This window comes from Schistocerca cancellata, chromosome 5 (genome assembly GCF_023864275.1).
Source record: "Schistocerca cancellata isolate TAMUIC-IGC-003103 chromosome 5, iqSchCanc2.1, whole genome shotgun sequence".
Taxonomy (NCBI): Eukaryota; Metazoa; Arthropoda; class Insecta; order Orthoptera; family Acrididae; genus Schistocerca; species Schistocerca cancellata.
This window is the reverse complement of record NC_064630.1, coordinates 464,051,170-464,078,141: the sequence shown is the minus strand read 5'-3', so window position 1 is coordinate 464,078,141 and position 26,972 is coordinate 464,051,170. Positions and strand designations below refer to the sequence as shown.

The 26,972-nt window shown below is 44.5% G+C and overlaps 1 protein-coding gene across 1 annotated transcript in view; it reads left to right on the top strand.

Annotated features, from left to right (window-relative positions):
• The first annotated feature begins 1,960 nt into the window (after positions 1-1,960).
• Positions 1,961-26,972, top strand: part of LOC126188603 (facilitated trehalose transporter Tret1-like) — a 277,714-nt gene continuing 252,702 nt past the window's right edge. The window contains exon 1 of the mRNA XM_049930205.1: positions 1,961-2,071. The gene's annotated coding sequence lies outside the window, so the exon portion shown is untranslated. The remainder of the gene's footprint in view (positions 2,072-26,972) is intronic.

Here is a 26,972-nt window from a genome sequence, read left to right as displayed (position 1 = left end):
GTTAAGCTAGTAAGCCGTTTGATAGGCTAACACCAGTTTTTATTTCGGTTTGTATAGATACTTACCTAACAAATTTCGCTTAGATATTGTATTTGTTGTTTTCGCGAATTATATTGGCTACTTTTGCTTTAACATCTAATTCTCTAATGATTTTATCTATTTTTCTCTACCTAAGAATCAAATGCTTTCTTGGAAATCGTAACTGTTGTAGGTATGCCCATTCACATTCCAATCCCGCGTCCGGCCATCCTGATTTAGGTTTCCCGTGATTTCCCTAAATCGGCCCAGGTTAATGCCGGGATGGTTCCTTTGAAAGGGCACGGCCGGCTTCCTTCCCCATCCTTCCATAATCCTATGAGACCGATAACCGCGCTGTTTGGTCTCTTCCCCCAAACAACCAACCAACCACATTCCAATGTGAATGATTGATTTTAAGGTAAAAGTCTGTTACGTGCAGAACATGTCCTTTCGAAAACCACCGTGATATTCTCCCAGTTGTTTATCTAATGCTTCTTCAATTCTATTCACGAGAATTTTCGATAATATTTTGTATGTAAAGTGAGACTCCTCTGTAACTGTTCAGTTTTTGTTTGTCTTCCCTTTTATGTAGCAGGTGGGTTAATATTATTTTCCAGGCTTCTGGAATCTTTCCTGCTTTCCTAATTTTCACCACCGACTCCCTCCCCCCAGTGGTGCAATTTTCGCTTATTCCTTGGAATTACGCGGGAACAGTTCAGTGTAGCGGCATTGTGCCGCTCTTCCAATGTGTTCAATGAACTCACTGCAAGTCTTCATCAGTAAGCATTTCTAAACTGCTGTGTATCAGTATTAGTGGACAACAACACCGGAAAAACAAACCTGAGACAGAGTCGACCAGTACTGCATGCTTGAGAGTGAGGAGTGATGTGGGCATTAGTTGTCAATAGCAAACTTGAACACAGGTTCAGTGCTAACTAGGCAGATGGCTAACCACCACAACACCCAATGCGCCCCCACCCCCTCCCCCAAAACACAAAACTCGATTCATGCCTTCAGCTTATCTTCCGCTTTATGAGGCGGTTGGATAAATGTTATTTTCCACTCTTTTCGAATCTTTTCTGTTTTCCATATCTCCTCCACCGACTGAAGTTTGTGTTAGGGATTTAGTGGATAGCACAACTGCCTACTAACCAGGAGATCAAGCTTTAACTCCCTGCCTTGGTGAACAGAGTTGCAATTTTGAAGTCGTGTGTTCTGTAATTATTCACTATCTATATGTGTACACCATGTGTTAGCTGCGAAGGGAATAGAAGCTTTTATCCTTATCGAAGAAATTGTAATTCCATCAGATCAACAGAAATGCAGTTACTCTTAGTGGGCTACTGGATGCAATGGATCCCTCATACCAAAATATTCAGAAAATATCCCCAAACAATCCTCGAAATTTTGTTGGTGGAGTTCATGTTTTCTTGTAAACAAGAGCGTTTCTTAAAATTATGTGGTGGAGGGAGAATCAGCCTACAGTTATGTCTGATCGTAAGTGATGCCTGCTCTAAATCCCCTCACGAAAATAGCAGCGTGGTTCCTTAAACGTGGCCATAATCTGTTCCCTCCCAACCTTTGGAACATCTCAACGAGTGCTCTATCCGTAATGACTAGGAATCGATGAACTTTAAATTTTTTCGACATTTTCATTTGAGACTTTAAAGCACAATGACAAACTTATTCGCACACGGTAGGCGCAGGATCACTTCTGTTTCCCAAAGAAGCTGACTTGTTGGTGGGCGTCTGGTTTTCGACAACGCACGTCCTTGCCGCGCCCTGTCGGTACCGCAACGGTTGCCGGTTTCGTTTGTTTGTTTCCTTTTGTGTTGTCCTCGTCAGCTGGCTATAGCTGTGGGTGTTTACTCAGCCGCCGTGTTAACTAACAACAGCATGCAGTCGCGTAGCCCGATACCTGTTGCTGCTTGCGCGTGTTACCCACCAGTCAGTCTTTGCATCAGTTCCATTACTGGTAGAGCAACTTCTTATGATTGTGCTTGTATCTAAGGCAGTTGCAATGACATCAGCAGCTGTAGTTCCCGAATTGCTGGTGAGTATCTGATGGAGAACAGAGCTGCACTTTCGAAGTCAAGTGTTCTGTAATTACTCACTATCTCTATGTGTACGGCATGTGTTAGCTGCGGAGGGAATAGAATCTTCTCTGAAAGTTACGTCGCGATTTTGTTTTAGTGTGCGTTCGTATTCACGTAAGTCAATACTTCAATATGTCACAATCCTTAGCTTTGTTCGTAACTCTTGATTGTATCAGTTTATTTGAGGACTGAATTGTTGAGACCTATAAGTGCAGCATAATAGTAAACTAGGAAATTTATGCTGTGAAATGGACTGTAAGCGAGAACTGGTGCTCGATGTCAGCTGTCATGATCTCGGCACATACAACATTTCTCATAAATTTTGAAAACTCCAGTTCTACTGATATCCTATATGATTATTATTTGCGAGTACTAGCTATGGCGTATTTTGCCAACGGCGTTGCCACAGTGGTAACACCGGTACCCGTCAGATCACCGAAGTTAAGCGCTGTTGGGCTGGGCTAGCACTTGAGTAGGTGACCATCCGGTCTGTCGAGCGCTGTTGGGAAGCTGAGTGCACTTAGCCCCTGTGAGGCAAACTGAGGAGCTACTTGACTGAGAAGTGGCGGCTCCGGTCTCGGAAACTGGCATACGGCTGGGAGAACGGTGTGCTGACTACATGCCCCACCATATCCGCTTCCAGTGACGCCTGTGGGCTGAGGAAGACACGGCGGCCGGTCGGTACCGTTGGGCCATCATGGCCTGTCCGGGTGGGATAGCTACAAGTATTTTATTAGTAACTAGCTATTACACGACGCTGCGCTCGCATATCAGCAAAATGAAATGAAATGTGTTAATGGCATTGTTAGCCAAGACGACCCGTTCGGGATGTTCGGCCGCTTGGTTCAAGTCTTGGTTTGACGCCACTTCGGCGACCTGCGGGTCGATGACGATAAAATGATGATAAGGGCAACACATACGCTCAGTCCAGAGCGGATAAAATTTGACCCACCCGGGAATCAAACCGTGAACTCGGTAACCAATGGTCAGCAACGCTAACCAAAAAACCGCTACCTGTTGAAGCTTAACACTACTTTTGTCATGATGAGTGATGGTAGCGTTACTGAAATAAAATACGGACTTTCTAAAGTTATTAAACAGCGTTAAATTGACGAAGAAAGAAAACAAATAATTTGCAGATCGGTGCATCGCAAATTTTGTAACATTTGTACGTGTATTAATGTCAGATGCCCTCACGTTTCTGCCTGTTACCCGCTGCTGCGCTCGCATATCCTAATCAAACGCAGCCTCAGCTCACTAAAAGTCTCCCACGTTCTAAACTTAAAGGCACGACGTCTCTTTGTTTGTCATACACCTCTTAAAGTCGTCGTTGTTGCGAGTCTTCAAGCGTCTCTGAAGCTAAAACAGACGCGTGACGTTAAGCAGCTAAAATGCGACTGGATTGTGACTGATAGTACTATAGAACTATGTATTAAACACGTTGAGGATTGTACAAGTTATGTTTTCATTACGTTGTCTCGTGTTATATAGATATATCAAGCAATAAAATTATATTCACAAACAATAAAAGTTCAGAAGTCAGAGTAAATAGCTTTTTTAAAGAGTAATTATTGTTCCTTATTTTACGTTATATTCTTCAAATTAATAAATATGTTGTACTAAACATTTTCCGAAGTAGCCTATGTTCTTCCTCAGCGTTAAATCTATCTCCACAACATATTTCATCAAAATCGGTTTAGAGGTTTAGTCGTGGATGCGTAGCAGACAGACTTATTTTCGCATTTACAATTTTCGTATGGATTGCTTCGGAGGATGAACTGCTTCGATACTGCGCCCCGACAGTGAACTTAACTATGATAATTACTAATAATACTGATGTTCGTAATCCGTGCTGCAGACGTTTTTGACTTTAGAAAAATGTTAGTACTTGAAAATATTAACATATGACATCAGCCAACATAAAAGTCTGTCATATGAACAGATAACATCAGCCAATATAAAAGTCTGTCACTGTAGAGTGACTGGTAAATACAATTATTGTGAAGTAATAATTCACCTACGGAATTTTGCCTAGAACCTTGATAACTAATTGTAAATATTACTTCTGTTGGAAACACAGTATTCTGTTCCTTGTTTACACTCTGTCCTTAGTCTGTATCGAAAGATTTCGTAAGTCTCTCGCGGTCACTGTTGAAAAGCGCAACATAATACGAAACCCATCTGTCTCCACGTGTACCATAGTCAAAAGTTCCAAACAACCAGAAGATATTCGTGTACGATATTTACAATTTAATGACAAACCACTTAGGAATTTAGAAAGAAATGTGCAGTTCTCCAGTACTGTAAACGAAATTTTCTGTTCCAAAATGCTTTTGAGTTCTGTTGCATTTCGGATAAGGTGACCTCCATGATCGTCATCGACCGCTGCCATGATCTGTGGAGAAAACTACAGCAGTTCACACAACCCAGAGAAAGCACTGAAGATACCTTGTGTCTGATACTTACATATACTGAGGTGGCAATGGTCACAAGATAGCGATATGCACATATACAGATGGCGTTAGTATTGAGTACATAAACTATAAAAGAGCAGTGGTTTGGCGGAGATGTCATTCGCAACCAGGCGATTCACGTGAAAAGGTCTTCGTCGTGATTGCCGCCGCACGACGGGAATTAACAGACTGTGAAGGAGGAATGGTAGTTCGAGCCACATCCATGGGACATTCAATTTCGGATCTCGTTTGGGAATTCGATATTCCGAGACTCACAGTGTCAAGACGTGTCGAGAATACCACATTTCAGGCTAACCTCTCACCACGGACAAAGTTGTGGCCAACGGCCTTCACTGAACGACCGATAGCAGAGGCGTTTGCGTAGGGTTGTCAGTGCTAACAGATAAGCAACACTGCGTGAAACAACTGCAGAAATCAGTGTGAGATGTACGACAAACGTATCCGTTAGGACAGTGCGGCGAAATTTGGCGTAAATGCACTATGGCAGCAGACGACTGACGCGAGTGTCGTTGCCGACAACACGACGTCGCCTGCAGTGCCTGTCCTGGGATCGTGACGATACAGGTTGGACCCTAGATGACTGGCCTCGTCAGATGAGTCCCGATTTCATTTGATAAGAGCTGGTGGTTGGTATTGATTGTGACGTAGACGCCACGAGACCGTAGACCCAAGTGTTCAACACGGCACTGTGCAAGCTGGTGCTGGCTCCGTAATGGTGTGGGCTGTGTTTACGTGGAACAGAGCACGCGAAGGAGCTTGCCCTCCTTCTTGCAGCGGTGTACCGTAGGTCTCTAAAAGAGCGGAGCGTTCCAAAAGATTGGAAAAGGGCACAGGTCATCCCCGTTTTCAAGAAGGGACGTCGAACAGATGGGCAGAACTATAGACCTATATCTCTAACGTCGATCAGTTGTAGAATTTTGGAACACGTATTATGTTCGAGTATAATGACTTTTCTGGAGACTAGAAGTCTACTCTGCAGGAATCAGCATGGGTTTCAGAAAAGACGATCGTGTGAAACCGAGCTCGCGCTATTCGTCCACGAGACTCAGAAGGCCATAGACACGGGTTCCCAGGTAGATGCCGTGTTTCTTGACTTCCGCAAGGCGTTTGATACAGTTCCCCACAGTCGTTTAATGAACAAAGTAAGAGCATACGGACTATCAGACCAATTGTGTGATTGGATTGAAGAGTTCCTGGATAACAGAACGCAGCATGTCATTCTCAATGGAGAGAAGTCTTCCGAAGTAAGAGTGATTTCAGGTCTGCCGCAGGGGAGTGTCGTTGGGTCGTTGCTATTCACAATATATATAAATGACCTTGTGGATAACATCGGAAGTTCACTGAGGCTTTTTGCAGATGATGCTGTAGTATACCGAGAGGTTGTAACAATGTAAAACTGTAATGAAATGCAGGAGGATCTGCAACGAATTGACGCATGGTGCAGGGAATGGCAATTGAATCTAAATGTAGACAAGTGTAATGTGCTGCGAATACATAGAAAGAAACATCTTTTATAATTTAGCTACAATATAGCAGGTCAGCAACTGGAAGCAGTTAATTCCATAAATTATCTGGGAGTAAGCATTAAGAGTTATTTAAAATGGAATGACCATATAAAAATAATCGTCGGTAAAGCAGATGCCAGACTGAGATTCATGGGAAGAATCCTAAGTAAATGCAGTCCAAAAACAAAGGAAGTAGGTTACAGTACACTTGATCGCCCACTGCTTGAATACTGCTCACCGGTGTGGGATCCGTATCAGATGGAGTTGACAGAAGAGATAGAGAAGGTCCAACGGAGAGCAGCGCGCTTTGTTACAGGATCATTTAGTAATCGCGAAAGCGTTACGGAGATGATAAATAAACTCCAGTGGAAGACTCTGCAAGAGAGACGCTCAGTACCTCGGTACGGGCTTTTGTTGAAGTTTCGAGAACATACCTTCACCGAGGAGTCAAGCAGTATATTGCTCCCTCCTATGTATATCACACGAAGAGACCATGAGGATAAAATCAGAGAGAAATGATAATTAAATGGACACCCTAGCTGCAAACAGTCGTTGATATACTTCATTGGGGACATGTCGAAAATGTATGGCCCGACCGGGACTCGAACCCGGGATCTCCCGTTTACATGGCAGACGTTCTATCCATCTGAGCCACCGAGGGCACATAGGATAGTGCGCCTGCAGGGACATATCCCTTGCACGCTCCCCGTGAGACCCACATCCCCTATATGTCCACACCACTACATTCGTAGTGCGCCTAATAGATGTTTGCCCATCATACTCATTACTCGTGGCAGATTAATCTACCAAGTCCCGTACAAGTTCGGGCATAGCGTGTGCGTTCACACAAGAATGTCAATGGCCGGAGAACCAATAGAGGTACTCAAGGTGCCCTCCGCCACACACCGTCAGGTGGCTTGCGGAGTATGGATGTAGATGTAGAATGGATTGGGTTCTCCGGTCCAACTGAACCGATCATGGACTGGAAATGAAAACGTTCAGCTATTTGGAGACCATTTGCGATGGAATTTTTGTGGATGACAACGCGCCATGTTACCGGGCCACAATTGTTCGCAATTGGGTTGAAGAACATTCTGGACAGTAAGAGTGAATAAAATGGCCACCCATATCGCCCGACATGAATTTCATGGAGCATTTATGGGACGTATTCTAGAGGTCAGTTCGTACACAAAATGCTGCACCGGCAATACTTTCACAATTATGGATATTTATAAAGGCAGCATGTCTCAATATCTCTGCAGTGGACATCCAACGACTTGTTGAGTTCATGCCACGTCGAGTTACTACACTACGCCGGTCAGGAGGAGGCCCGACACGATATTAGAAGGTATCGCATTACTTTTGCCACCTCAGTGTATGTCACGTTTTTGCAGGGCGGGCAAAATAAAACACCAGAAAATATATCACGAACCTTAAGATAGGCAACCCAACTTACATCATCTTCCCCTGTGGGAGATGACGTAAAATCATATCTTAAGGTTCATGGAAATAATTTCCGGGTCAGTATGTTGTTATTTGGCGCTTATAGGGAGAACCGTTTTATTTTCGCTTAATAAATGTTGAATAATGCCAAAAGACCACTCCTTGACTTACCCCTTTCTTTAGTCTGTTGCACAGTTCTGTTGTGAATGTGACTCAGTTCCATTCTCTGAAGCAAACTGCTGAGATTGAGGCTTAGCTGATTTCATGTTGAGCCTAATCACTATTTCTAAACTGAATGTTGAGATCCATGTGATACTTTGAAATACTGAAGTAGGCCGTCTGTTCCTTCGTCATCACATGTGACGAGAACGGATGTGTAGTACGTGGATGTTCCTAATTTTTTTATCTTTAAAAATTTAGATTTGATTAATCGGCCAGGCAGTCATTGCGTCAGTATTCAAAGCTCGGTCATTGTTAGGTGTGCACACTACCATACATTGTATTTTCTTATCGTAATTGTTATGCTTATTTCAATCTGTATTCTAGATCTTACGTGAAACTCGAAGCCATCATAGAGTGTGAAACATATTCTAATATATTTACAAGGCATACTCAGTAACGGCACATTTAAAGCACAGACGGATATCTGAAGTGGGTCACGAACACATGACATCCGCTATAAGAGGAAGCAGAGCCGATGGCATGGCAGAGTGATAGGTTCTCGTACAGAGAAGTGTAACATTTGTGTTGTTATGGGCGACTATGGATCTGAAAGATAGGAAGAGGGGAAAGCGCTATGGTGGCACGTAACTTTTCTTTTTAAAACCATCGAGCTTGTGACTGATATGATGGTCCACTCATCTTTTCCTATCTCGTGCTAACCTTTTCACCTCTACGTTACTACTACCGCGAACTCCCCCTCTTATCCATTTTCCCAAGCTGTAGTCATCGTATATCTCTACAACGTTCTTCACACACTGCGACTTCAAGTTCCATAGCACACGACCCGCTAAACTGTTTCTTCTTCTGGCGAGGATTTACCACGGACTACTTTTCTCGACTATTCTGTTCACCAACCGTTTAATTGGCACGTATCCGTGAGACTGAGTTTTCACTTTCAGCGGCACGACATTTCAAATTTTACCACTTTGCTTTGTCCTTATTTTTCATGGACTACGTTTTAAATCCATTCACTGTTCTGTTTCAGACATATATTTCCAGAAAGCTGGATACGAGATCCCTCGATTAGGCGAAATTCTCTCAGAGTTTCTGAGATCCTCAGAAGAGCCACCCACGACAAAAATATTCCACCTAGTGTACAAGATACATCAAACAGACGAAATACGCTAGAATTCAAGACAAATGTAATTATTCCAGTTTCAAAAAATCAGGTGCTGACAGGTGTGAAAACTAATGAATTATCTGTTCAATAAGTATTGGTTCCAAAATATTGACGCTATTTATAAATATAGGAACGGAAAAACTGGTAGAAACAGACACTGGGGAAGATCAGTTTGCGTTCCAGAGAAATGTGGGGACACATAAGGCAGAACTGACCCTACAACTTTCCAGGGAACATAGGTTCAATAAAGGCAAACCTATTGTTACAGCAGTTGTAGATTTAGAGAAAGCTTTTGACAATACTGGTTCGACTATATTATTTAAATCTGTGAAGGGAGCTCGAGTAAAATACAGAGAGCGGAAGGTTATACACTCTTTAAAGCTGTGAACGTAGCAGATATAAGATACAGGGAGTGGAAGGTTATCTACAACTTGTAGAGAAACCAGATTGCAGCTGCAAGAGTCGAAGGACATGAAAGGGAAGCAGAAGTTGAGAAGGGAATGAGACAGGGTTGTAGCCAGTCTCCAATGCTTTTTTTTTTGTTTTTCACTCTGTTCGTTGAGGAAGCAGTAAAAGATCCAAGAAGCAATTTGGAAAAAGGGAATTAAAGTTCAGGTAGAATAAATAATAACTTTCAGATAGTGCTGATGACACTGAAATTCTGTCGGAGGCGGCAAAGCACTTGTAAGAGCAGTTGAACGAAATGAATAGTGTCTCCAAAAGAGATTATAAGGTGAACATTAACAAAAAGTGAAACAAGAATACTGGAACGTAATAGAATTAAATGAGGCAATGCTGGGGACTTACATTAAGAAATGTACCACTAAAAGTAATCGATGAGTTGTGCTTTTTGGACTCGTGTAGAGAGGATATAAAATGCAGACTCGCAACAGCAAGAAAAGTATTTTTGAAAAAGAGGAGTTTGTTAAAATATTATATAAATTATAGCGTTAGCTTTTTCTGCAGATGTTTGTCAGGAGTGTAGTCCTTTACGGAAGTGAAACCTGGACAATAAACAGTTTAGACAAGAAGAGAATAGAGACTTTTGATATGTGATGCTATAGAAGAATACTGAAGAGTAGATGAGTAGATCGTATGACTAACGAGAGGTACTGGACCGAATTGGCTAAAAAAAGAAATTTATGGCGCAACTTGATTAGAAGTAGAGACCTATTGATAGGACGCACCCTGAGACGTTGAGGGATAGTTCCAAGATGAAGAGGCTTGTACGGGGGAGACAGCATGAAGAGCTGCATCGAAGTCTTCTGGCTGAAGACCACAAGAAAAGCAACAGTTATAGTTCATCAGTTCCTTCTACTACTGTACTTTACCACATTTCTCTTCTTCGGAGAGAATGTTCTGCCTTCTACAACTGAACATCACCTTCGTGTATTGCTAGGACAGACTGGGATATATCAGGAGACTGGCTGTGATGGAAAACGTAACTATAGCCGTCAATTAAATTAATCGAACGTGAGCGGTATGTTGAGTCAGGCCAATGGATTGGAGGTGGATTAAGGAAACTCATTGCTGAATCCATACGAAAAGACTGGGAAGATGCCCTAATGGAACGTAGGTGGAATACATCAGAAAATACTCAGGAACAATATGCATGTGTATAGATCGGAACCGTAATGCACTGTAAAGTCTAGAGGAGGTAGAGGAGGTCTTATCCAGCGTTGGGTATGAAGTAGCTGATGATAGTGATCATGATGACGATGCAACTGAAAAACTTTGTAGTTGTTTGGCTTGCCTTATGTATAAGCACAAACTATTCTGCTACGATCCCCATGAACGAAAATTTCCCTGTTTACTTGCCGCGATCAAGTTCGACACAACTTCCAACTGTCAATAAAGGCCGTAATAATCTTCATAAAAAATACAAGTGACTGAAATGGATGTAGAGGTATCTCCTTTGAAGTTAGAAGTCCTTATTAAACGCTAGACGACATCACGACAACACAAGGTAGAAAGCGAGAATCGAGAGGTCTGCATGCCAGAGAGGCACCCTCAGCGATCAGCGAACAGCGCTAGCGGCGGATGCTACAGCGCCCGTGGCTCTACCGAGAATGCTTCTGTGTAGTCTCCATGTGTCATCTTTCGTATAGTCCTCCCTTTCGCCTGTGTGTCTTTGCCTTGTTTCAGCGAGTGAAGTTCTCGTAGCTAATACAGCGAATATACACTCGTCTCCCTCCAAACCGGCTATTCCTTGCACAGCTGGGTCCGGATTAGCGGAAGCGCCAGATTATTGAGAGTCTCTGAAATTTAGTTTAAACACATAGGGAGGACTATGTTTCATGAAATCCAAAGCTACATTCATTTTCATACGAAACTTAGTTCTTCAGTGCGTACATACTCCCCAAATTTTTAGTTATCGCAATGATGAGCTGCAGCGCTATCACGTAATCGCGTTACAACCATCACATCAGTACTGCATGCATCTGGTTGTTGCGTAATGTACTCCAAGAGGGTTGCCTGCGACTTCAGAGGAATCTCCGCGCTCTCTCTCTTATGTCGACTCCTCCATCACTTTCGTCATTATTTTTCTGTACGCTTTTGATTAGAGTTTCATGAGGTCAATATCACAGCTTCCTTCGTTCAGCCACTTAGAAATATTTATTCATTAATTTGTTCTCCTTCTGGAATGTACAACAATTAATTGAGAACATTATTGTCCCCGATAGTTCATTGTTGTGCGAGTCATTTGTGCTTGATCGACTAGCGTCCAAATGTGGGTCCGTTTGTTGAGAGGCCGGACTACCGAGGGCCGCATTAGCGAGAGTTTAGTAAATTTATAGATGTGGCACAGTAAACGCAGCTATCAACGTAGTGAGTCGTCGCGAAGAAAGGAGTGGAGCACGGCGAGTGGTGCAAGATAGCTTGAAGATAAATAAAATGGATGGCATTGGATAACTTACCCATTAATGTAAGAGCGTAACCTTACACGGCCATAGTGGTCTCTCGGCAACACAGTTTCTCCTCCGTTGGTAGACTTACAGCCACCGTGGTTTAACAACAGTTTTATCCATTTAGGGACAATTATTGTACAACATATCGCAGCTCCACAACACACAACTTTTGTGATAACTCACACTCGCAGTTATTTCAGAAAGTGTCTCAGCAAACAGTCGTCCTGAATCGCAGGAAATATCTTTCTCCTTTCTCCCATAACGCCACATTGTAATTGCTTCAGGTTTCATTGTATCCGGATTTCCAATGCTCAGAGTAATTTGAAATACTCAAACGACCGCGTTTCCTCCTCAAGGGTAATACTGATTAGAGTTTTAACAACACGGAGAACGTTTAACGGCAGTGCCTACTGTACCTCAGCTGCGTTGGCGCAGCAGGCGAATTGGTTCAGGAGTTCAACGTCGAACATAAACTTTTAAGCAGCTATGAACACAGAATAGGAATGTAATTCTTGGCGATAACCTGCGGCGGCTCTTAATCATGTGATTAGTATGGCACGCAGACAGCGACGAGAAGGAGAGAAAACTTAGCTGCCGTCGTCCAAGGCCACTGCCGCTTTTAAAGTTCCTGGAAACTGCTGCGTTCCTTCCGTCATCTCGGTACCATATAAGTTACCTCGTTATAACTTTGCGTAAGCCATTACTTATTGGTTTCCCAACCTGGACTTTGTGATGTCTGGAATGGTCTTGAGAAGTTTCCATCATGTTCAGCTACTTGTAGCAGGTGAGTAGAAAATGGGCGACATTCAGAACGGACTGTAAGCGGTAAGCAGTATAACTATCCCACCATATTTAACTCTTCTTAATGACTGAAGAAAATTAAAACCGAGGATTATCTGCATGTGTCACTAGCCAACCTCGAGTGTACAACAGAACCTTATTTTGCGGCACGATAGAGCAGACTCTGTAGCTGAGATGCCAAGAGCATCATATGTGGCGGCATTCTTTCTGTGGGATTTCTCCTGAAGGCCATCTGAGCATTAATACAATCACTGCCATTGCTGAATATATTTACTATTACAATGGGATTACAAAACAGATCAAAGTTAGAGGGCGCCGACCGCTGTGGCCGACCGGTTCTAGGTGCTTCAGTCCGGAACCATGCGGCTGCTACGATGGCAGGTCCGAATCCTGCCTCGGGCATGGATGTGTGTGATGTCCTTAGGTTAGTTATTTTAGGTAGTTCTAAGTCTAGGGGACTGATGACCTCAGATGGTAAGTCCCACAGCGCTCAGAGCCATTTCAATCATTTGAACCAAACTGTAAGTACAAAAACAACTTGTTCATTATGGGACTTAAATGTTTACAAAACATGAAAAAAATCCATTTCCTTGCTTATTGTAAATTGCTTAAGATTATTTACAAAAGCTGTTCGCTACATCTGCACTCCCATATTGATAGCTTTGTTATGGTGCGTGGTGGTGGGTAAGTAGGCAATGACATCAGCTGCCCTCACGCGTCTGCCTATCCGGACAAGCGTAGCCCGTGAGTGTGACCCACTCTCTCTCCTCCCAAACTGTCCCAACGCACGCTGCGTCGGCACCTTCAGCATTGCTGCCAAGCAATGCGTACAGAGCGGCATGGCAGGAGCGCGTTATGCATCGTGCTATTGAAGTAGCTATACGTTATACTATGTGTATGTATTGCCACAAATAACGTGGAAGTATGGACTGAAGACATATACACTCCTGGAAATGGAAAAAAGAACACATTGACACCGGTGTGTCAGACCCACCATACTTGCTCCGGACACTGCGGGAGGGCTGTACAAGCAATGATCACACGCACGGCACAGCGGACACACCAGGAACCGCGGTGTTGGCCGTCGAATGGCGCTAGCTGCGCAGCATTTGTGCACCGCCGCCGTCAGTGTCAGCCAGTTTGCCGTGGCATACGGAGCTCCATCGCAGTCTTTAACACTGGTAGCATGCCGCGACAGCGTGGACGTGAACCGTATGTGCAGTTGACGGACTTTGAGCGAGGGCGTATAGTGGGCATGCGGGAGGCCGGGTGGACGTACCGCCGAATTGCTCAACACGTGGGGCGTGAGGTCTCCACAGTACATCGATGTTGTCGCCAGTGGTCGGCGGAAGGTGCACGTGCCCGTCGACCTGGGACCGGACCGCAGCGACGCACGGATGCACGCCAAGACCGTAGGATCCTACGCAGTGACGTAGGGGACCGCACCGCCACTTCCCAGCAAATTAGGGACACTGTTGCTCCTGGGGTATCGGCGAGGACCATTCGCAACCGTCTCCATGAAGCTGGGCTACGGTCCCGCACACCGTTAGGCCGTCTTCCGCTCACGCCCCAACATCGTGCAGCCCGCCTCCAGTGGTGTCGCGACAGGCGTGAATGGAGGGACGAATGGAGACGTGTCGTCTTCAGCGATGAGAGTCGCTTCTGCCTTGGTGCCAATGATGGTCGTATGCGTGTTTGGCGCCGTGCAGGTGAGCGCCACAATCAGGACTGCATACGACCGAGGCACACAGGGCCAACACCCGGCATCATGGTGTGGGGAGCAATCTCCTACACTGGCCGTAAACGACTGGTGATCGTCGAGGGGACACTGAATAGTGCACGGTACATCCAAACCGTCATCGAACCCATCGTTCTACCATTCCTAGACCGGCAAGGGAACTTGCTGTTCCAACAGGACAAGGCACGTCCGCATGTATCCCGTGCCACCCAACGTGCTCTAGAAGGTGTCAGTCAACTACCCTGGCCAGCAAGATCTCCGGATCTGTCCCCCATTGAGCATGTTTGGGACTGGATGAAGCGTCGTCTCACGCGGTCTGCACGTCCAGCACGAACGCTGGTCCAACTGAGGCGCCAGGTGGAAATGGCATGGCAAGGCGTTCCACAGGACTACATCCAGCATCTCTACGATCGTCTCCATGGGAGAATAGCAGCCTGCATTGCTGCGAAAGGTGGATATACACTGTACTAGTGCCGACATTGTGCATGCTCTGTTGCCTGTGTCTATGTGCCTGTGGTTCTGTCAGTGTGATCATGTGATGTATCTGACCCCAGGAATGTGTCAATAAAGTTTCCCCTTCCTGGGACAATGAATTCACGGTGTTCTTATTTCAATTTCCAGGAGTGTAAAATTGTATAAGCATTGTATTCATAACTATCAACCAATAAAAGCATTTCCACTAATATGAAGATCAAAATTCAAAGAATAAATAGCGTTTTCGAAGAGTGAATATTTTTCCAAAATTTGCTTAATATTCTTCAAATCAGTAAGTATCTGATGCTCCATACTTTCTTCGCGATGTTCACTTCAACCCCATACCAAATTTCATAGAAATCAGTTCAGTGGGCCAGTAGTGGAAACATAACAGAGTTACTTTCGCATTTACAATATTAGTATGCATAAAACTATCAGTTACGGTTTCTTTTTCTTCGTGATCCGTTTTTGAGTAAATGTAGCCTCCACGGAGCCCCAATTCATGCTCAAGTTACCTGCGAAAACATCATGAAAATCCGACTAGTAGTTTCGCAGAACCCTGTGAAAGCCACAGGTATATTATTAGTATAGAACAGCTTCTGAAAGTCGTAATAAACCACTCACATGGTAGTGAAGAGAACACATCACTGATGTGGTAGTGTAGAATAGTAGTCTTGAGCTTACAGAGATCAATAGCATTAAAATCTTTCATTATCTGTGACGTTTCTTGTGCATGAATGAGTCAAAGCATGTCAGCTTGTCGCAGCAAGACATAACTCACTCATGTGAATGCACAAGAAACCTCTTGTGTGCATTGTTTAACGTTCCATGTGAGTTACCTCTTTAGTACGATATGTGTATGTAACTATGTCAGCATTGTCATCGATCAGAGATAGAATAAGACAGAAAAAAGAAATAAAAGGAAAATCTACTGCCACTCACTGAGAAGAAAACATCACCAACTCGACGGCATATTTTCAGGGAAGGGAAAAACACGATATTAGTCCCAGCAGTCAAACCCAAGCAAAAATTTGGGCCATAATTCTGACAGCAAGCACTTGACGTTCCAAATATACAGCTTTCAAATATCGCTCGCAACGTTTGTCTCTCGCTCCCACCCACTGCAGCTGCCTGAGCGCGAAGTACTGTACATCGGAGGGAGTAAGAGGTTTGCGACATGGTGACATGCTTTTTGCATTATGTCAAAGCTCGCGGTTTCTAACCTGTAGCTTATGCCAGAGATGTCTTTGATCATTTTTACGTTGCGATTCGAAATGCAGTGTAAATGAATGAAACGAATCAGTGTGTCATTAAAGAAGCAGCGGAGCGCTATTTCATCATTGGCACCGCTGCTGAGCCTTCTTTTCTTTATATTTTATAACTGACAATATTGAAGGAAGTACATAACCAGGAGATGCGTTATTCTTCAGCGTGATTTGGTGTAATTAAACTGTAAAACGAGAATAATTAACTCCATTTTATAATAATTCTTCAGATGCTTTGGTTTACTCATTTTGCTTTTGTGGCATGTGTTCTAGAACAGGATTTCATAACACATTTGGCAGAGGTGCCACAACTCTCCACCCCTCTTCCCTCGCCTTCAACAACCCGCAAATAGTAGGTCTATTGTCGTAACTCCACTGTAAAAAGCAAGGTCGTGCTGAAAAGTAATGCCTCCAATTTTATTTGTAAACACTTAAAGCTTTTTAAACAAAACAAACGTTATTAACGTTCTAAATCTTTATCATTTATGTCTACATATTTATTTCTCAAAATAACCACTCTGGCGGCGAATACATTTCTTCTTTGTTGATACCGTCACTGTAGAATGTTAAACTTTGGTGACGGTGTCGAAACATCACCTCTGCTTACACCGCCTCGTCACCATCAAAGTGAAGGTGGTGTTTAAGTTTCGGAAACAGATGAAAGTCCTATGGGGCCAACGGGGCTGTGTGGAGGATGATGGGTGGCAGTGAACCCAAGGCGTTGGATTGTTGCAGATATCGCGGCTCTTGTGTGTGGTCTGGCATTCTAATGCTCAAGGAGAACGTGCTCCATATCTGGATGAACTCTTCGATTTCTAAACTCAATTACAGCATGCTGTTTCTCACGCACCGATACAGTTATGTTACGCAGCGCTATATTTCTTCGCATAAAAAATTCGAAGGCCTTACTTTTCAGCACGCCTTCGTATTTCGCGCTCGGGCGTTAAGGCGACTGCAGTGGGCTGGAGCGAGTGACGTTACCTGTGCGCGCCAAATTTAAAAACTGTACAGTCAGAAATTCACAAGTGCGTAGTTTCAGACATCAGAATTACGGGCCAAAATTGCGAGCGTGCTCGATTGCAGGGACATATATATTGCAGGTGGACTTTATTCTTCTTAAAATATGAGATCGAATTGGTGATTTTTCCATGTGAAACTCGCTAATAATACATTAACAACACGTAATACTGCGCTAAGAAACACATTGCTTCTAAAATAAACTGTGAGTGTGGTTAATATTACGATAGAAGTGGAGAACGAAAGAACTGCTTGTTTGTCCAAATGCAGATTGGTCAACTCAAAATTTAAAACATCCAGCTTTAGTGTCAGACAGTGCGACATTTATGCCCAGTAGGCGCTGGACTTGCCTCCTTGCTCCCTTGTACAGTCAATAATTTTGTTTCTAACCTCTTTCTGCCACAGAGAATTGGTCGGTGTAATACGCTGCACGAACATATAATAAAATAATTTCGATAAAAAAGTCGACTTACCACGTTTCTCCTCCTCTGGTCTTCAGATATACTTAAGAGCCATTGAATTAGAGATATATGATGTGTTGGAGAGATACCACTATGGCCGCCGGGGTTAATGTGATAGTGCAGCTTGCACGTGACCGGGATGTTAACAGACTTTGCACTGATCGTTGGTGTGACAGTCGGATACAGGACGAGCATCTGATGCGGTATGTCCACTTACAATCATGGCCCAGTCGGGGGTGCCTGACGCAGAGGATTCTCAATGAAGAGTGCAAAAAATTACAGCCAGAAGGGTAACAACCGAGTCCTAACTGCCTAACTGGAAGGTGAATGCATAACAGAACTGCAACAGCGATGAAACAGACTGTAGAATCCGCAAACTTTTCCCGAGCATTCTCCGAATCCTTGGTCATGTAAACTCCATTCAAGGCCAGAATTAAATTTTCACTCTGCTGCGCTGATATGGAAACTCCTGACAGAGTAAAACTGTGTGCCGGGCAGAGACCCGAACTCAAGACTTTTGCCTTTCGCTGGAAAGTGCTCTACCGAAGTAGCTACCAAAGAACGTCCTCACAGCTTTACTTCCGCCAGTACCTCGTGTCCTACTTCACAAGTCACAGAAGCTTTCCTACGAAACTTGCAGCACTAGCACTCCTGGAGGAAAGGGTATTGCGGAGCCATGGCTTAGCCGCAACCTGGGACACGTTTCCAAAATGAAATTTTCACTTTGCAGCGGAGTGTACGCTGATATGAAATTTCTTGGCAAATTAAAACTATGTGCCAGACCGCGACTAGAACTCGTAGCCTTTTCCTTTCGCGGGCGAGTGATCTACCAACTGAAAGGCAAAGGTCCCGAGTACGAGTCTCGGTCCGATACACAGTTTTAATGAGCCAAGAATTTTCAATCAGGGCATGGTACATTACTTAACGCTACAAGTTCTATATCCAGTTTACCTGTACAGTTTCACCAGGAAAGGCAATGATATCTGTCAGAGTGAACATACTGGAACACCAGAGCACATAATCATTAACTGTGACCTGTATAATAGAATTAGAGAACCAATGGAGAGTGACGAACATCTGTAGGTTTAGCGATTTCTTAATGGCGGATGACAATAGCCAATGTCGCTCATATCATTTTCCGGCATAAAAAAAATGCCAGGTTAGGACCATTACAAAACTTCTCTTATCCAGCACAGCATCATCACTGTGGCGTGAATGTGAATAACGACGTGTTAGGGAGTGTGTCTGGCGTTATGGAAAATGTGGATGTGAGTGTTGTGTTGTAAAATGTCCGTCACAATCAAGGTCATAGCGGCACAGCAGGCAGAACCGTCAATATAACATCAGCCGAACTACGATGCAACATCGATTTCGCCGGACGCTTTGGCTGCTGTGAGGAGGTGCATAAAATCGTATCGATATCGAGTGTTTTCAGTATTGTAAAACGTACCAGAACGTCAACATTGCAGGTATCGAATGGTGTAGGAGAAAATAACGTGTCACACTATGTGGTATCTATCCAGTATACAGGAAAGATAAACGCAGCAGTAAAACTGTTTATCATTCGCAGTCTGTTATTAACATATCAGACTCAAGCAACATTTACCTTTAATATTACATAAGTGTCTATTACGTTTATCATTCGCAGTCTGTTATTAACATATCAGACTCAAGCAACATTTACCTTTAATATTACATAAGTGTCTATTACGTTTATCATTCGCAGTCTGTTATTAACATATCAGACTCAAGCAACATTTACCTTTAGTACTACATAAGTGTCCATTACACAGGAAAAGTTGTTTGAAGATTCAGATAAATGTGAACTAAATGTACTCGTGAGTAATGGAGGCAGGTGTATGTTTCATGAATATTTTCCTGCTATGAGTTGGTGAAGGATTGGGAATTTGGGGACCCCTTTCTGTGTACAGTATTGTCCACTACCGGGCATCAGCAACTCACCTGGAGGGATGTCTCACACCATTACGCGTTTCCCGTAAGCTGACGACCCGAGGTACAGACTGGACTGAACATATTGAACCAGGCAAAGATCTGAACCACCGTCCTTCCGAATACGAGTTCGGTGTCACAACCACTGGGACACCTCGGTCTCAGGTACGCTTTAGGTTGTGGGCATCTATTATAAGATGGCAGCAGTAGTACTGGATGGTTATAATTAAAGAGCAGCTACTCTTAAAAGTTCATTGTGGGCTGTAATTATATTATGACAGCAAAACTTGGTAGATATGCTAATGCGTCAATGCGGAAATGGCTTACGCTGGAAAATTAGTTATTTTGACCACCTGTTGCAAATCTGACGATGAACAAACTGTGTAAGCTGCAGTCAACAATAAAATAAACATTATGACTTTCTCAATTGTTTGGCCTTTTCTACCCATGTCCCGTACCTAATCCATTACATATGGAAACATATCTAAAAGTCTTTCTTGGATTCAAAGTGCCACGTTTGCTCCTGGTGGCCAAAATTAGAACCAGTTTTTTCCAACGTAAATCTGTTCCACAGCAACGCATTGAAATATCTACCCAGCTTCGCTGCCATACGATAATTGCACACCAAACTGGACCACTGTGAGTAGCTGCACTTTAATTATAACCACCCTGTATGTTTGGAGATACATAAAAAGAGTTTTCTAATAGTTTTGGGTTTTAATTTGTGATAAATTGTGCGTCGTAGCTGCATCCCTCCAACTTTAGCGAAACTAAAATGAATCATGCCCCCCTCCGTGCTCCGTGCCCCCTCCTCCACCGACAAGAGCTTAGATCATGAGTACGTTCTTGTCCATAGACGTGGTGTTTCATTGTCGCGACAGTCGGTTCGATTCCACTACGAGCCTACTGTATCTTTTGAAGAAGTCCATTTCTTAATTGATGCAGGGGGAAGGACAGGTCTTTGATCGCTTGACGGCAGAGCGTTGGCCAGGGGAAGAACTGTGGTGTGGCAACACCACTCGCCCATTTCGTTATTCCAGGATATGGAGAAAGTCTGCAAGGGGAATAACCTGCGTAACGCGAGCCGAGCGGTGTGGTGCAACTACCGAACACGACACCTCGGCCTCATCAGGGGATGTGTTCCGGCTTGTGGACAGGCCGGCTGCTCGGAGACCACAGGCTCGCACCGCCATTCGACTTTTCCTCTTCCTTCGTGTAATAACGAAACCACTTGGTAGGATAGTATTCAGTCTCGTTTCACACGTTTATTAGTCACCTTTTCAAGCTAATATGTTTTTAACAACGTATTCCATTTACCACGTTCGTTTACAGAACTTTTAATAGACGACTCATTGCAACTGGGAAGGACTACCTCTAACGCTATATAGACTTCAGTCACTCGGTATTGTCCAATTGACACGTCACGTTTCGGCAGTATGCTGTCGTCTTCGGGTACAGTTATCTATTTCTGTCATTCTTTAGATTACTGAACGCTAATGCACAGCCTCACAACCTACGCACTACGGGAACCGAGAATATCACAGAAGCAATCTTCAATGCTAAGAAGTAAGAATGAAAAGAGCATTTACAGTTAAATAGTGCAGGTTATAAGGTTTTATCGACTCTGCTCCAAAGTAAGAAGACAATGTACGGAGCCTGTGGAGTTTGTAAATCTACCGGTGATATCGGTACTATGCGTCCGTAGATGCTTTTGTAAGACGATAGTGCACGAACGTCACAGATCCAGATGATGTGTGGAGGACCACAAGTAGTAGCATGAGTTGCCCTCACTAGCTCATTACTGAGCAGCGAGTGTTACTTCTGCGCAAGACGCAACCTGTAGCACAGTTCCGTGGGGGGTATAGGGGGGGGGGGGAAGACTTTTCTTTTTGAGTCAAGTGACTTCTAGCTGGTTTGATGCGGCCCGCCACGAATTTCTCTCCTGTACCAACCTTTTCATCTCAGACTAGCACTCTCAATCTACATTCTTAATTACTTGCTGGATGTATTCCAGCCTCTGTCTTCCCATAGAGCTTTTATCCTCTACAGCTCCCTGTAAAGCATAGAAGTTATTCCCAGATCTCTTAACAGGTGTCCTAGCATCCTATCCCTTCTTCTCGTCAGTGATATCCCTATATTCTTTTCCTCGCCGATTTTGCGGAGAAGATACATACGGCTATTTCGAAGGTTCATTTGAGTGCTTTGGTCCGAATGAAGAGATGTTTCCGTGCTTTTTCTTACCATGAGACTTCTTTTTAGACTCACTGTAACGGAGAAAAGGTTTCGCCGAGAGATGTCGTTAATACCAGAGCAATTTTGTTTGTGTTGTTCTGTCAGATGCAGTACAATAATGCAAATCAAGTCTGAAATTGATCTACGGTACAGTTTACTTTACATTTCTACCTGAATACAGACGTGTTGCGCGTGTTTTGTTAAAAGGGATAGCAAGGAATACGGCATCACAGTAAACATTATTATTTTGCCCCATTTATCATCAAGAGAAATTCATACACAGTCGGCGAGAGTATGTAAGAATCTTGCTCATCCGTTTCTAGCATAAATAGGTAGAGCGCGCCCAATCATCCCTGTGAGGAATGTGCCAAAACTTTAAGCAGAGATGAAACATCAAGAAAGTCTGTAACATGATATTGGACGGTCGGCTGTTATAGGTGTGTGTTTTAGTTAACGCTATGGATGTATTAGAATATAATGTATGGATTGTTTTACGTATACGAAGGGACTTCATAAAGTAAGTTACACATGACGTCTCACACTAAGACGAGTGCGCAACAAGAGCAGCGCATTATCACAAGAGAGTACACGTTCCGAGTTTCGTGTACAGACAGTTCTGCAGCGGTGGGTATAACTATATTGATAAATAGTGTCATGTATCTGTGCATCTTTCAACTCTAGCACAGCCTGCAAGATAAACTGCTTGACCTGCAGTGATAATGGGTAACCTACATTTTGAGGTCCCTTCGTACAATTAACTAGGAAATATTTTTCTCCAGGATGGGTGCTATCTTTTAGATAGCTGAGCAAAAGCAAATGTGAAACCAAAATTCTTCGCAACTTTTGGACCATTCTGAAAAGAATCTAATTTTGTGCTCTTGTGTGGTAAGGACGATTGTTGTAGCTGGAGGAAAGTGTACTTAGTAATTAATATATGATGTTTCCTGGCAGGTGTTTCAATCTACAGAGTGATTTTAGAATGACATGAACGATCGCATACTAGAGACCCCCATAAGCAGTCTCCGACACTTCCTACAATTTTTGTTGCCATTCGGTGCGGCGTTTGTAAATATTACATATTATATAACGCCTGAGGGTTATGCAACTCCTTCGACACCACTGAGTGCGTTTTGCCTACCTTCAGGCCTTAGTGCAGCCGCCAGACTGAAATGGTGTCGAAGTTTCTGACATATAGTTCTAACGTGCTCAACAAAGTTGCGTAGGTGGAAGCGACTGGGTTGCCGAACTGCAGAAACGGAGCATTTGCCCTTTTACTCACTCACATGTTAATGTTGCACTCCCACGTAATCATGACACATTAGGGCGGAAAACAAGAGGGCTGAAAGAGCATAATTACTCTCTACTGTCTCGGATCACATTAAAATTCGTCGAATGGTTTTGAACGGTCCCTAGTGGTTCCAGTTTGTACACGAGAGCAAAAATTGCTGTCTCGCTGTACTCCGAAGGCATGCGATCACGTTGAACGGGAATGCAGCCCCATAACTTTTTTAGAGAAGTGTTAAAATGGGCGAGGGAGTCAGCAATGTAAAAGGTTGTTAAGAAAATCTTGCTGTTGCTCATCGCACTACGAACTAGCGTTTTCGACTGCGAAATGTAATCAAAGGCCCAGTAAATGGGTGGTTTCATTGACCACATAAGCCTTGTCGTGTCGATTCTAAGTGACGGTATGTCTCAATGTTTTATTTGCCGCTTCCCCCCCCCCTTAAAAAAAGCATGTGATTTCAACGGTGGATGTCGTTGTTCTGACCTCTTTCGCTCAGACGTCAAAAGAAGGGGTGAAATGTGGGGTCGTAGGGGCTATGGCGAGATAACTCATCCCGTGACACGTCCACGGTGGGGTTGGCAAAATTGCATTTGATGCCAATGTAACACACATTGCAGTTTACATGAACTTCTGAGGAATGGCCTTTTTGTCACATGTGCCGACACCAGTTTGAAGCGTCGCCAAACCAGAGGGTGACGTCACAGAGCGCCATGGTTTTGCAGCTTTACAGAGGAAGATTGTGGGAATCTTTGAACGAAATTTCAACTTATACGTCGCAATGGGAGACAATTATGGGGTGATCCTTTGATTCTCTTCCGCATTGTAGTTACATAACGTGTGGACCATTAAGCCTTACTTCGTCAGTCGAACACTATCTTGTACTTTGACGCGGAAAGTCTTCTAACATGGAACACATGGCATTTGCACAAATGAACGGAGTTTCTCTAACTCTTTAACAATTCTCCGCCAGCCTCTGTGGCCGAGCGGTTCAATGAGATTCAGTCCGGAACCGTGCTGCTACTGCGGTCGCAGGTTCGAACCCTGCCTCGGGCATGGATGTGTGTGATGTCCTTAGGTTAGTTAGGTTTAAGTAGTTCTAAGTCTAGGAGACTGATGAGCTCCGATGTTAAGTCCCATAGTGCTTAGAGCCATTTGAACCATTTGAACAATTTTCCGTTTCTTGTAAATTTGTGTCAGTTACCAATAGCTTCTACACTCCTGGAAATGGAAAAAAGACCACATTGACACCGGTGTGTCAGACCCACCATACTTGCTCCGGACACTGCGAGAGGGCTGTACAAGCAATGATCACACGCACGGCACAGCGGACACACCAGGAGCCGCGGTGTTGGCCGTCGAATGGCGCTAGCTGCGCAGCATTTGTGCACCGCCGCCGTCAGTGTCAGCCAGTTTGCCGTGGCATACGGAGCTCCATCGCAGTCTTTAACACTGGTAGCATGCCGCGACAGCGTGGACGAGAACCGTATGTGCAGTTGACGGACTTTGAGCGAGGGCGTATAGTGGGCATGCGGGAGGCCGGGTGGACGTACCGCCGAATTGCTCAACACGTGGGGCGTGAGGTCTCCACAGTACATCGATGTTGTCGCCAGTGGTCGGCGGAAGGTGCACGTGCCCGTCGACCTGGGACCGGACCGCAGCGACGCACGGATGCACGCCAAGACCGTAGGATCCTACGCAGTGCCGTAGGGGACCGCACCGCCACTTCCCAGCAAATTAGGGACACTGTTGCTCCTGGGGTATCGGCGAGGACCATGCTCAACCGTCTCCATGAAGCTGGGCTACGGTCCCGCACACCGTTAGGCCGTCTTCCGCTCATGCCCCAACATCGTGCAGCCCGCCTCCAGTGGTGTCGCGACAGGCGTGAATGGAGGGACGAATGGAGACGTGTCGTCTTCAGCGATGAGAGTCGCTTCTGCCTTGGTGCCAATGATGGTCGTATGCGTGTTTGGCGCCGTGCAGGTGAGCGCCACAATCAGGACTGCATACGACCGAGGCACACAGGGCCAACACCCGGCATCATGGTGTGGGGAGCGATCTCCTACACTGGCCGTACACCACTGGTGATCGTCGAGGGGACATTGAATAGTGCACGGTACATCCAAACCGTCATCGAACCCATCGTTCTACCATTCCTAGACCGGCAAGGGAACTTGCTGTTCCAACAGGACAATGCACGTCCGCATGTATCCCGTGCCACCCAACGTGCTCTAGAAGGTGTAAGTCAACTACCCTGGCCAGCAAGATCTCCGGATCTGTCCCCCATTGAGCATGTTTGGGACTGGATGAAGCGTCGTCTCACGCGGTCTGCACGTCCAGCACGAACGCTGGTCCAACTGAGGCGCCAGGTGGAAATGGCATGGCAAGCCGTTCCACAGGACTACATCCAGCATCTCTACGATCGTCTCCATGGGAGAATAGCAGCCTGCATTGCTGCGAAAGGTGGATATACACTGTACTAGTGCCGACATTGTGCATGCTCTGTTGCCTGTGTCTATGTGCCTGTGGTTCTGTCAGTGTGATCATGTGATGTATCTGACCCCAGGAATGTGTCAATAAAGTTTCCCCTTCCTGGGACAATGAATTCACGGTGTTCTTATTTCAATTTCCAGGAGTGTATTTCAAAATGTTTTTAACTCGTAACTGGTGTTTCATCACACGTCTTAATTTGATTTCCCTTTCTGATTATTGGTGTGAAGTAGAGTAATGATGTAACATATAGAGTAATCAATACAGTACTGTCAAGATTGTCAAGATTGAAGCAGAGTAATGTTGTAACATATAGACTATTAAATACAGTACTGTCTAGATTTTTTCGATTGCAACACTTCTAAATTTGAATAGAATATTTGTTCCTAGGTGTCTCTTGGAACAGTTTTTATTTTAGTTAAAAAATCATGCTTTTCCAGAGAATTTTTTGGAACTTCAGAAAGGAATGCATCACATTGAAAGGGGAACTGTCATTTCAAAACTTTTTTTTTTTGGTCATCAGTCTACTGACTGGTTTGATGCGGCCCGCCACGAATTCCTCTCCTGTGCTAATCTCTTCATCTCGAAGTAGCGCTTGCAACCTACGTCCTCAATTATTTGCTTGACGTATTCCAATCTCTGTCCTTTCCTCTCCGATCCTGCGTAGATCCTCCTCATTCCTTACCTTATCAGTCCTCCTAATTTTCAACATTCGTCTATAGCACCACATCTCAAATGCTTCGATGCTGTTCCGGTTTTCCCACACTCCATGTTTCACTATCATACAATGCTGTGCTCCAGACGTACATCCTGAGAAATTTCTTCCTCAAGTTAAGGCCGGTATTTCAAAACTATAAGAATATACACTCCTGGAAATTGAAATAAGAACATCGTGAATTCATTGTCCCAGGAAGGGGAAACTTTATTGACACATTCCTGGGGTCAGATACATCACATGATCACACTGACAGAACCACAGGCACATAGACACAGGCAACAGAGCATGCACAATGCCGGCACTAGTACAGTGTATATCCACCTTTCGCAGCAATGCAGGCTGCTATTCTCCCATGGAGACGATCGTAGAGATGCTGGATGTAGTCCTGTGGAACGGCTTGCCATGCCATTTCCACCTGGCGCCTCAGTTGGACCAGCGTTCGTGCTGGACGTGCAGACCGCGTGAGACGACGCTTCATCCAGTCCCAAACATGCTCAATGGGGGACAGATCCGGAGATCTTGCTGGCCAGGGTAGTTGACTGACACCTTCTAGAGCACGTTGGGTGGCACGGGATACATGCGGACGTGCATTGTCCTGTTGGAACAGCAAGTTCCCTTGCCGGTCTAGGAATGGTAGAACGATGGGTTCGATGACGGTTTGGATGTACCGTGCACTATTCAGTGTCCCCTCGACGATCACCAGTGGTGTACGGCCAGTGTAGGAAATCGCTCCCCACACCATGATGCCGGGTGTTGG